Source organism: Mya arenaria, chromosome 4 (assembly GCF_026914265.1).
Source record: "Mya arenaria isolate MELC-2E11 chromosome 4, ASM2691426v1".
Taxonomy (NCBI): Eukaryota; Metazoa; Mollusca; class Bivalvia; order Myida; family Myidae; genus Mya; species Mya arenaria.
In genome coordinates, this window is record NC_069125.1 from 16,006,593 (window position 1) to 16,016,415 (window position 9,823).

At 30.7% G+C, this 9,823-nt stretch overlaps 1 long non-coding RNA gene across 1 annotated transcript; it reads left to right on the top strand.

The window, feature by feature from the left end:
• Positions 1 to 6,880: 6,880 nt before the first annotated feature.
• Positions 6,881 to 9,584, top strand: LOC128232958 (uncharacterized). Its single transcript, XR_008260586.1, has 3 exons — positions 6,881 to 7,253; positions 7,637 to 7,806; positions 8,758 to 9,584. It is a non-coding gene; the product is annotated as an uncharacterized LOC128232958 (long non-coding RNA).
• Positions 9,585 to 9,823: the final 239 nt, after the last annotated feature.

Consider the following 9,823-nt stretch of genomic DNA (forward strand, 5'->3'; position numbering starts at 1 on the left):
TGTGTTTGTCGCCATTGTGTACAATATTCGGCCCCAACCATCTATGACCTGCTTGACCAACTCGCCTGACTAGTTCTGCACTACTTTAATGACCTTTCAAAAATATGTAAACAAAACAAGTGAGCTAAACATTACCACTACCTTTAAATATGATGTTGCTGACCCCTGTCCTGGTATGTATTATAGATGCTTCTTTCACTTTTTGCATCGTTTATCAAGAGACACTATTGACACATTTAAAAGTACTAGACACTAGATTAATCCAAAATCGGCATAAACATTATTACCTCAAAACAAGGCATGTATTGTCAATACCAACTAGTATGAGGTCAATAGTACATCACTTTACATAATTAAAATAATATTTTGTCGATGTCTCAGCTGAGTTAACTCGTTTAAAAATAGCGCATTTATAATTGTTTCCAAGCTTGTAATGTATATTTAGCATGTGAAAGTCCCGTGATACCGACACTATTATTTTCCTAAATGTGATTTAATATATACGTTTATAAACATAAATATATGTACCCCACCATTGTATTTTTGATAAGAAGGTTATACAAGACGTGGTATAACGCCTATAAAATACAATGAAACAAACAGGGACAAGCCCAGTAGTCGAACATTCAAAAGTAAACCCTGTTTAGGGGCACAAGGCAAGAGCCCAAACGACAATGGACTATAGACACAAACATATTAACATCACTTCCATTAAAACAAACACCAAAAACTAACCATACCTTCATCGAACTTGCCTTACCGTAAAATGATTGGATCTTTCTTCTTATTTTGCTCAATAGAGTGAATTCTTCTGACGATGTTTCGCCGGAGTATCCTCCTTGACTTCAATACACAAGAACGTAACACAAATTTAAACGCGCAAGCCATTCCATATTTTGACATTTGACAGATAGCGGTAAATTTAAACCAAATTAAAACCGAAATATAAAAAAGAATAATTAAATAAGCAGGTATATAACAAATAGAATTTTTCTTTCTTTTGGAATTGCCAGTTCATGACAACCCGTTTATTTTATTTATTGTATAAAACAAACATTTCATACAATATATATAAGTATATATATCGACGTGAAACAATATCATTTAACAATTGAGGTGAATATTAAACATTTTGAAAATGCCTTAACATTATATTGTAATTTTATTAACACAATTGTTTAAAAAACGTTTAGAAATGCTTTTATTCTTCAAGTGAGTTTGAAGAACTTTCAAATTATATATAAATGGTACATAATATTTATCGGTTTGGATCTTCTTTCACAAATAAAGTAGGTCTTATAGATGCAATAGACAATCTGACTTAAAACAATGTTTACAATATTATACTCTTTTTGGTCGATTTTGTAACCTACTATATATCTTAAATTCTTAATTCTTCTACTTCATTACAATAAATACATAAAGGGCAATACTTCAATTTCCAAGTAAACAAATTTAAATTCGTTGCTACAAGATTATGCAATAACTTTATTTTAAATTGTTTGACTTTATTTATCTACAATGGACTTATGAACAATATAGTACCAAGAGTTCCAGCAAATATGCTCTTGCAACCGTCGATCCCAATAACCATGAATGTAAGGCTTTTCATAAAATTGCTTTATATAGATTTAATATATTTGCTTATTCGTCATATCTTTAAAGGTTTATTCTGGATACTTATTAGTAATTTTGGATTGACGTTTGTTTTTGTAGATATATCCGATGTAAGAGTTTCTTTCCAAGTGTTAGAAATTGCTTGTTTTAAAATATTTACTTCTGCAATCCAATTTTGTTTATTTTTTAGCTTATCAAGAATACAATTAGCCTCTACGTTGCCCGAATTCGAAAGAATGTCGTTTATGTATAGTATGTTGGAATCAATCCAGTTCTTAAATAGAAGACTTTTTTTTTTTTTATGAGTTTATTACCCCATATTATTTCTTTTCTAATATTAAAGTATCTTTTGGGTGTTTTCGTTTGATAAACTGGAATTTGCTTAAACTGAATCCATATTAATAACAAATGCTTATAGAACAAAATGATTTTGTTTGTTTTAATAGGTAAAGACTTAATGGAGTCTAAATTCATAGGAAATATAAGACAATTCTTTCAAAATTGGTCTAATACTACTGATGGTATAATTTTCCAGTTTGCATCAACTATATTAGTCAGATTAATCACCCATTTTAATGTCATTGTTTTAGAACTATGAATTATATTCAAAATCCGGCATCTCTAAACCACTTTCAAGTCTGTTTCCCATAACTGTTTTACGCTTGATTTTATCTTTTTTCCACTCCAAAGAAATTCAAAAACCATGGCGTGTGTATAGTCTTTATAATTGAATCAGGCGTTACTATATTTTGAGGAAGATATACAAGTTTTGGAAAAAGTAAAGATTTTAAAACAGTTATTTTGCCAACGACAGTTAGATTTTTTTTACTCCAATTATTTATCAAGTGTTTACATTTATCTATTTTTTCATTCCAGCTTAAATTTATACATTTAATCATTTCCAAAATATACTCCAATGATTTAACGTATCTTGACGTAAACTTTATGTTATTCATAATATTACTTATATTATTTTTTGATTTGCCAATCCAAAGGCCTTGGGTTTTTTCTCTATTTAGTTTCAGTCCAGAATAATTTCCAAACTGATCGATTATATCAAGAATAATTGGTATTTCATTGTGATTTTTTAAAAAGACAGTTGTGTCATCAGCGAGTTGAGTAACTTTAAGATGTTTCCCTTGAACGTTTATACCTTCATAATTTTCACATTTTCTTAACTGTGTTGATAAGACTTCAGCTACTATAATAAAACGCAACGCAGAAATAGGACAATCTTGCCGTACACCACGTTGTAGTCTAAATAAGTTTGTGATCCATCCATTGTTTGCAATTTTCGATGTTATGTTACAATACAGAGTTTTCACCCAATTAAGAAAGGAGGGTCTAAATCCATATTTATTCAAAATTTCGAACAGGAAAGGCCACCCGACTGTATCAAAAGCTTTTTTAAAATCTAAAAATAGAATAGCACCGTCTAAATCAGTTAAATCCGTATAATCAATTATATCATCTATTTGCCTAATGTTAAAACATATATTTCTATTTTTTATGTATCCTTGTTGGTCTTGACTTATGATGCTTGGTAAAACGGATTGGAAGTCGTTTTGCTAATACCTTTGCTGCTAACTTATAATCAATATTTAAGAGAGAAATAGGTCGCCAGTTTTCAAGATTTTCTGGGTCTCCTTTTTTATATAATAGCGAAAATACACTTTGTTTTAGAGTAAAAGATAATTTACCTTTTCATAACTCTCATTTTAAGCTGAAATAATTAGGTCTCCAATTAAATGCCAAAACGTTTGATAAAACTCTACCGTAAGACCATCGAGTCCAGGTCTTTTGTTAAGTTTCATATCATTAAGTGCTCTTGTAGCTTCTTCATTCGAAATTTCTCCCTCACAATTATCGGCTAATTTAGAATCCAATGTTAAATCTAAATAAATTCGATATCATTTAAATACTGGTTATAATGTTCGTCGTTTTTAAAGTTTGATGTGTATAAATTCTTATAAAATTCGACTTCTGCATTTAGTATATCTTGAGTTACAAGTATTCTGGTCCCATCAATCGTGAATAAATGACTTTTTTACTTTGACGTGATTTTTCAAGTTTAAAAAATATTTTGAATATTCCTTTTTCAATAAAATCTACCTTTTACTGTATTTGTGCGCCTATAGCTTTATTTTATATTTTCTTTTATTTCTCCTTCAATTAGAATAATACATGCGGAAATTTCAACGTCCGGGTGATTGTTATTCGATTTATATAATATTTTAAGTTCTTTTTCTAATTCATTAAGACGATTATGGCGAGTTCGCGATTGTTGTTTCGAAAATTCAACTGTTCGATTTCTAATTTCTATTTTACAAATTTCCCATTTTATCTGAGGTTTAATATCTTGTTGAATGATTGCATCTAAAGAAATGCCGATAATAGTTTTGTACTCAATATTTTCAAGGAGAGAATTATTGAATTTGCAATACCCAGGAGCTCGTTTATTAGATTTTTTTGATTTTGTATTTTGATTTTCATTGAAAGAGCCATATGAACCGTTGCTTTTTAGGATGGCAGGTCTTATATCTGTGGCATATATTTGGGGTACAAAGTTATGCTCAATTAGCCAAAATCTATGCTACCTTTCTCTATATCATTTTTACGCCTCCAAGTAAATTGTTGTTTCTCTGGATTAAGTTATCTCCAAATATTACACAATTTATGCGTTTTTGATTAGATTCGATAAGTTTTTTAACAGTATTGATCTCCGACTTTTGTGACTTGCTTATTCGATCGCTATTGTTATGTGTCATTATAATCACCCCCAATAATCTTAATACCTGAACTATTTTCATATATGATATTTGATAATTTGGTTTAAAAGTCATTTCTTTCTTTTTTACCATTTGAGGCATATAAGTTCACTAATGTGTATGTATTATCAAATATGTCTAAATTGAGTAAAGTATATCTGCCTTGTATATCGCTTACGTTGTTAAAAATATTTATTTGAAGTTCATTTTTTATCAATATTAAACAACCCTTACTATTCGATTCACCATAACTATTTATAAGAGTCAACCAATGAATTCATTTTTAATTATTTTGTTGATATTATCAGTAAAATGTGTTTCTTGTAGAAATGCTATATCTGCTTTTTGGTTCTTTAACCATTGACTTAAACGGGTGCGTTTACTACTATCCCTTAAACCTTGAACGTTAAGAGACATAATATGAATAAATCTTTGGCTGTGTTGCATTAAATAAGGATATTCCTAAATATAGATGATTTAAGAGGGGGGAAAAGAAATCGTTCTTTGACAGATTTCTAAACTGAAAAATAGAATATTACGATAGGACGCTTTCTGGTGACCTGCATCAAATCTCGTTCGGTGAGTAAACATGCACCCGTCTCGACCTGCGGTATCGGTGGATACGAGTTTGCACACCGAACTCGACGTGATACAGGCCACCAGAAACGTCCTTCCATAATATTCCCTATATATCACAATATCATACGAAATAAATACAAACGCAATAGAATAATCTCCTTTAACATCCACTTAACCATTAAGTCGAACAAGAAGCATAAATAGAAGATGTTAAGTGTGAAGTGGGTTTTAGAACATTTATCTATTCATTTATTTCATTAATAATTTCATTATTTATTTCATTATTTATTTCATTACTTCATTATTTATTTCATTATTTATTTTTATTTATTTATTTTGTAATATATGCAATTATTTACTTACTTATCTACTTATTTATTTGTTAATTTAAGCGGGGCATTACTGTTAACGTTTATCTCAATAATTGCTAATAAATAGGCTCATTCGTATTTACAACAGGTGTTAAAGATGAAAACCATGCTAAGAATAATGGAGTAAGATCTTTACTTAGTGAAATGTTTAGGTTACAATACTTAAACTGCTCTCATCTTAAAATGTCCTAGACATATTTAACAGGACTTTGTTGAAAAATTGAATGATTATTTCCAACTTAGAATGTTCTTATTTTGATATAGTCCTAACTTCTTAAGCTCTTATTCACCCAAAAGGTTCCTTTAAAATCAACACATTTGGTTATAGATACATAATGAACAACGTGCTTTTAATCAAAACCTTGACTTGAAAGTTAAATGTGCAATCTAAGCATTTAGTGTAAAAAGTATTCTTAAATGCAAATTCAACACTTGTTTTACCAAATAGTTTCAACACTTTACAACTCGTATAAGCAGCCATTTTGGTTGTATTATGTGTTGGTTCTCCGGATTTCTGACGTAATGACTATAAATAAAGATCAGTAAACATATCAAATGTTCAATGGTGCGTAACTCATGTATGCCTTTGCCATGGCTCATGCATTTATGTAAGGCTCTACCCAATCTCATTAGAATTAAATCATCTCGTTTCGTTCACTTTATGTAATTACGTTGTGAATCGCGTATTGGGGATCTGAATGTAATGAGGCTATGCATTAACACAAGTCAGGGCGATGATGTGTATCAAGTTTGAATTTAATCATTTTTTTAAAACTGTTAAGGTGGTTCCCTACACATTTTAAAATGCAACAGACCGAATCCACCAGTATTTAGCACCAAAAGGCAAAAGCGAGCGTTTTTTAAAATGCTTTTGTCATTTGATTGATGTTTTATAAAATCATAAAATTGTATATATATTGGTTTAAAAAAGTATTGCGTTATGCCAAGTGTTAATTGTGATTATCCTAGAAATATACTATTATTATTAATTTCGATACTGATTGACGATGTTAAAAATAAACCCTCCATACAATGATCCCTCCCTTTAATTAATAAAGAATGAGGCCGTCGATGAATTTATTCCATCTGGTGAAAGAAAAACTTTAAAGGTAATGCATAATAAGTTCATGAAAATTCCGGGGATGATGACTGCGACAGTCAATATTCGTTACAATTGTGACAGTACAATTAAACTGGTTTTTCACCGTCTTATATTTCAATAGTCTACTGTTATCAAACAAGTTTTTTTTTACTAGATTAAATCAGAGGTACGTTTGGATTTTGCTTCTTGTTATAGAACTTGTTGTGATATTCAGCAGTAACAAAATACGAACAATGAGACTGCCATAGTGTTCGCTTCAGTCATGGATATTTAAACGATTTGGTTAAATGCGCAATAAACTGTATGTAAACAAGTTGTTGATTTGGAATGCATGTGTTTTTGTAATATTAAAAATACAGGGTATTTTATCCTAAACTTTAAATCACATTTTGTTTTAAATAGTTTTCGAGAGAATTCAAGCAAAACGTAACTTATATTTAAAATGGGATGTTATGCTGCACAATAACATTTACAATTGATCACTTAACAGGATTCAATAAAACAGTTTGAAGTGCATTGAACATACCTTTAACAGAAATATGGCAGGAGAGGACAATAGATATAACAGGTTTACAAGAAATGCGAATACAGCTGAAGAAAGTAACACAACATACAAATACGCTGCCTTTTTGCCGATTCCTGTAGTTTTGAGTTTAATTTTGTTTCTTATTGGATTTGTAACACCCGGATGGTCAGGCATGAAAATAGACGGAACATTTTATGGATCTGGATTGTGGTATGATTATGTGTGTCATGCAGGATCAGATTGTGAAACTAAAGAGTTTGCTCATATGGTGGTAGGTGGTGAGCTAGCAGGTAGAGTATTCTTCTTTGAAAATACTTTACTGTGACCTTTAAACGAATGTCCGTAAGGAAATATGAGAATCATTTTATTTTAAGAATTGCATACACCTTTTCAAGTTAAATCTTCAGTAAATTTATTTAGCAAGTTGAATGTCACTACACTCAGGTCAAGCTGCAATGCTTATTTTGAATGCAAATGATGACAGTGACATTTAATATTCGTACTACGTCAAAACTTATTATACAAATGTTAAATGCCAGTTAAAATTAATTATCAGTCAACTTTTTTACCGTTACTATATGACCAACGTTTATTTTTGTTATGATTATTATAATTATCATTATCATAATGAAAAAACAGAATTTCATTTCTAATATTGTTTTATGATTTTCAGAAAAGGCTGCTGAAAATCCGTTTTGAAATATCGAGTGATGGCATGTTTCGCCTTGGTCTTCCAAATAAATGCAACAATCTTGACATTGTTGGCTCGAGTACCAAAGACAAACTTTAAACAATACCTGTTTACATTCATTAGCATCTGTGGCTTCTGTTTGTTCCTTTCAGGTAAGAAATCATCGTCTTTTATATAATAATGCATTGTATCAGATAAACATATTACCAACAAAAAGAATTACTGTATATCATGTATTTCGCTAGGTAAATAGTAAACAATTTTGACAAATGTTAAAAAAGGAGTTTGTAATAATGTGTTCCTGTCCAAATTTTCAATGTTGGCTGAATGTAAAAAAGATCGCATTACTAAACTAAGGTTTGTAAGGTAATAATATTTTCAATGTATTATGCACAAAAATAACAGTTTTAATTCACATAACTGTTTTTTATACTGCTTGGGGAACTTTGATGTAATTTACTACTATATTTTTCAATTGGATATTCTGTTTTCTTCTAACGACAATGGTTTCGGTGTAACTTAAACAAAACACTCAGTTCGCCTCCTTACGACATTTGTTTCGTAGGCCTTAAGTAATTGGTTTCGGTGTTACTTACAAGCAACACACAGTGTTAGTCCTTCACTCATTGGTTTCCGTTTTACTTACATGCAACACACAGTGTTAGACCTCAAATCATTGGTTTCCTTGTTACTTGTTTCCGTGTTACTTATAAGCAACACACAGTATTAGACCTTAAGTCATTGGTTTCCGTGTTACTTATAAGCAACACACAGTGTTAGACCTTAAGTCATTGGTTTCCGTATTACTTACAAGCAATACACATTTTTAGTCCTTAATTCATTGATTTCGTAGTCCTTTTGTCTTTTGTTTCGTAGTAATCAAGTTATTGGTTTCGTAGTCCTTAAGTCATTGGTGTCGGTGTTACTAAAATGACACACACAGTGCATACAATGTCAGGTTTAAATGGTATAAGGTTAAGCACATTGAATTGCACTCGTGATCGCTATCCTGAACAATCGGTAATATAGTTCTAGATAAGATCAAATCACATATATCCCCTCTTGCATATTGAATTAATAAAATGTTTTTGTTTAAATTTCAGCTGTTTTCAGTTTGGTCACATCAGGGATGAATGCACACCAAATTATCAAGGCTTATAACGTCTACAAGAAATATAAACACCTCTTTGTTGGAGAAAGTTCTCTTACATTTCCGTATTGCTTGTTTTTATTTGGCATCGGAGGAATAATTTCCGCATTGACAATGTTATTCATAATGAGAGCATTTTGCTCCAAGCGCATGACAGTGAAAGCACCATACAGATGTCTACGCGTGCTGTTCAAATGTCTTAAAACAGGGAATTCAATTCTCAACAGATTTGGTGAACATGTGAATTAATCAACTACTTTTCATTTGACTGTACCTATGATCATGCAGTATAATCCACTGTATTTGAATCTAAATGATCCGTTTTTCAAAGGGTCTTTTGACCTTATAGTTCTGCCAAATTTATTGAATATACCATATGTAGAACGGTTAAATTTGCCTATGTGATATTATTTTCACATAGAAAAAGGCTTTATCCCGAGTTTATGGAAAATGAAGAGATGTTACATTTATCATTGTTTATATGTTGAATTATGTCTGTCTCTTTGTCAGTGGACGATGAACACCATTTCACAACTTTTTTTCCGAACGATATATCTTTAGAATGGAAAACATTATTTTGGAAAATTAATAACCTTCTACTAATGATATATGTTACAAATGAAACTAGAGGGACACATGCAAACTATAGGTGTTGGCCTAAAATACTAAACGTTACGAACCCTGTTCAGTTTGTTATTGAATGTAAATTCATCTATTCATTTACTTATTTACCCAGAATATTCTGTTTATAATTCCAATTAATAAAAAAGTATGCATGTTTGTATTTGTCGGTATTGTGTACACGATTCGGCCCCGAGGATCTGTGAACTTCATGACCAACTCGCCTGACTAGTTCTGCACTACTTTAATGACTTTCAAAAATACGTAAACAAAACAAGAAACCTAAACATTATCATTACCTAAAGTATGATGTTTCACCCCCACCCACCCACCCACGTACATGTATACATTATAGATGCTTCTTTCACTTTTTGCATTATTTTACAAAGACACACTTT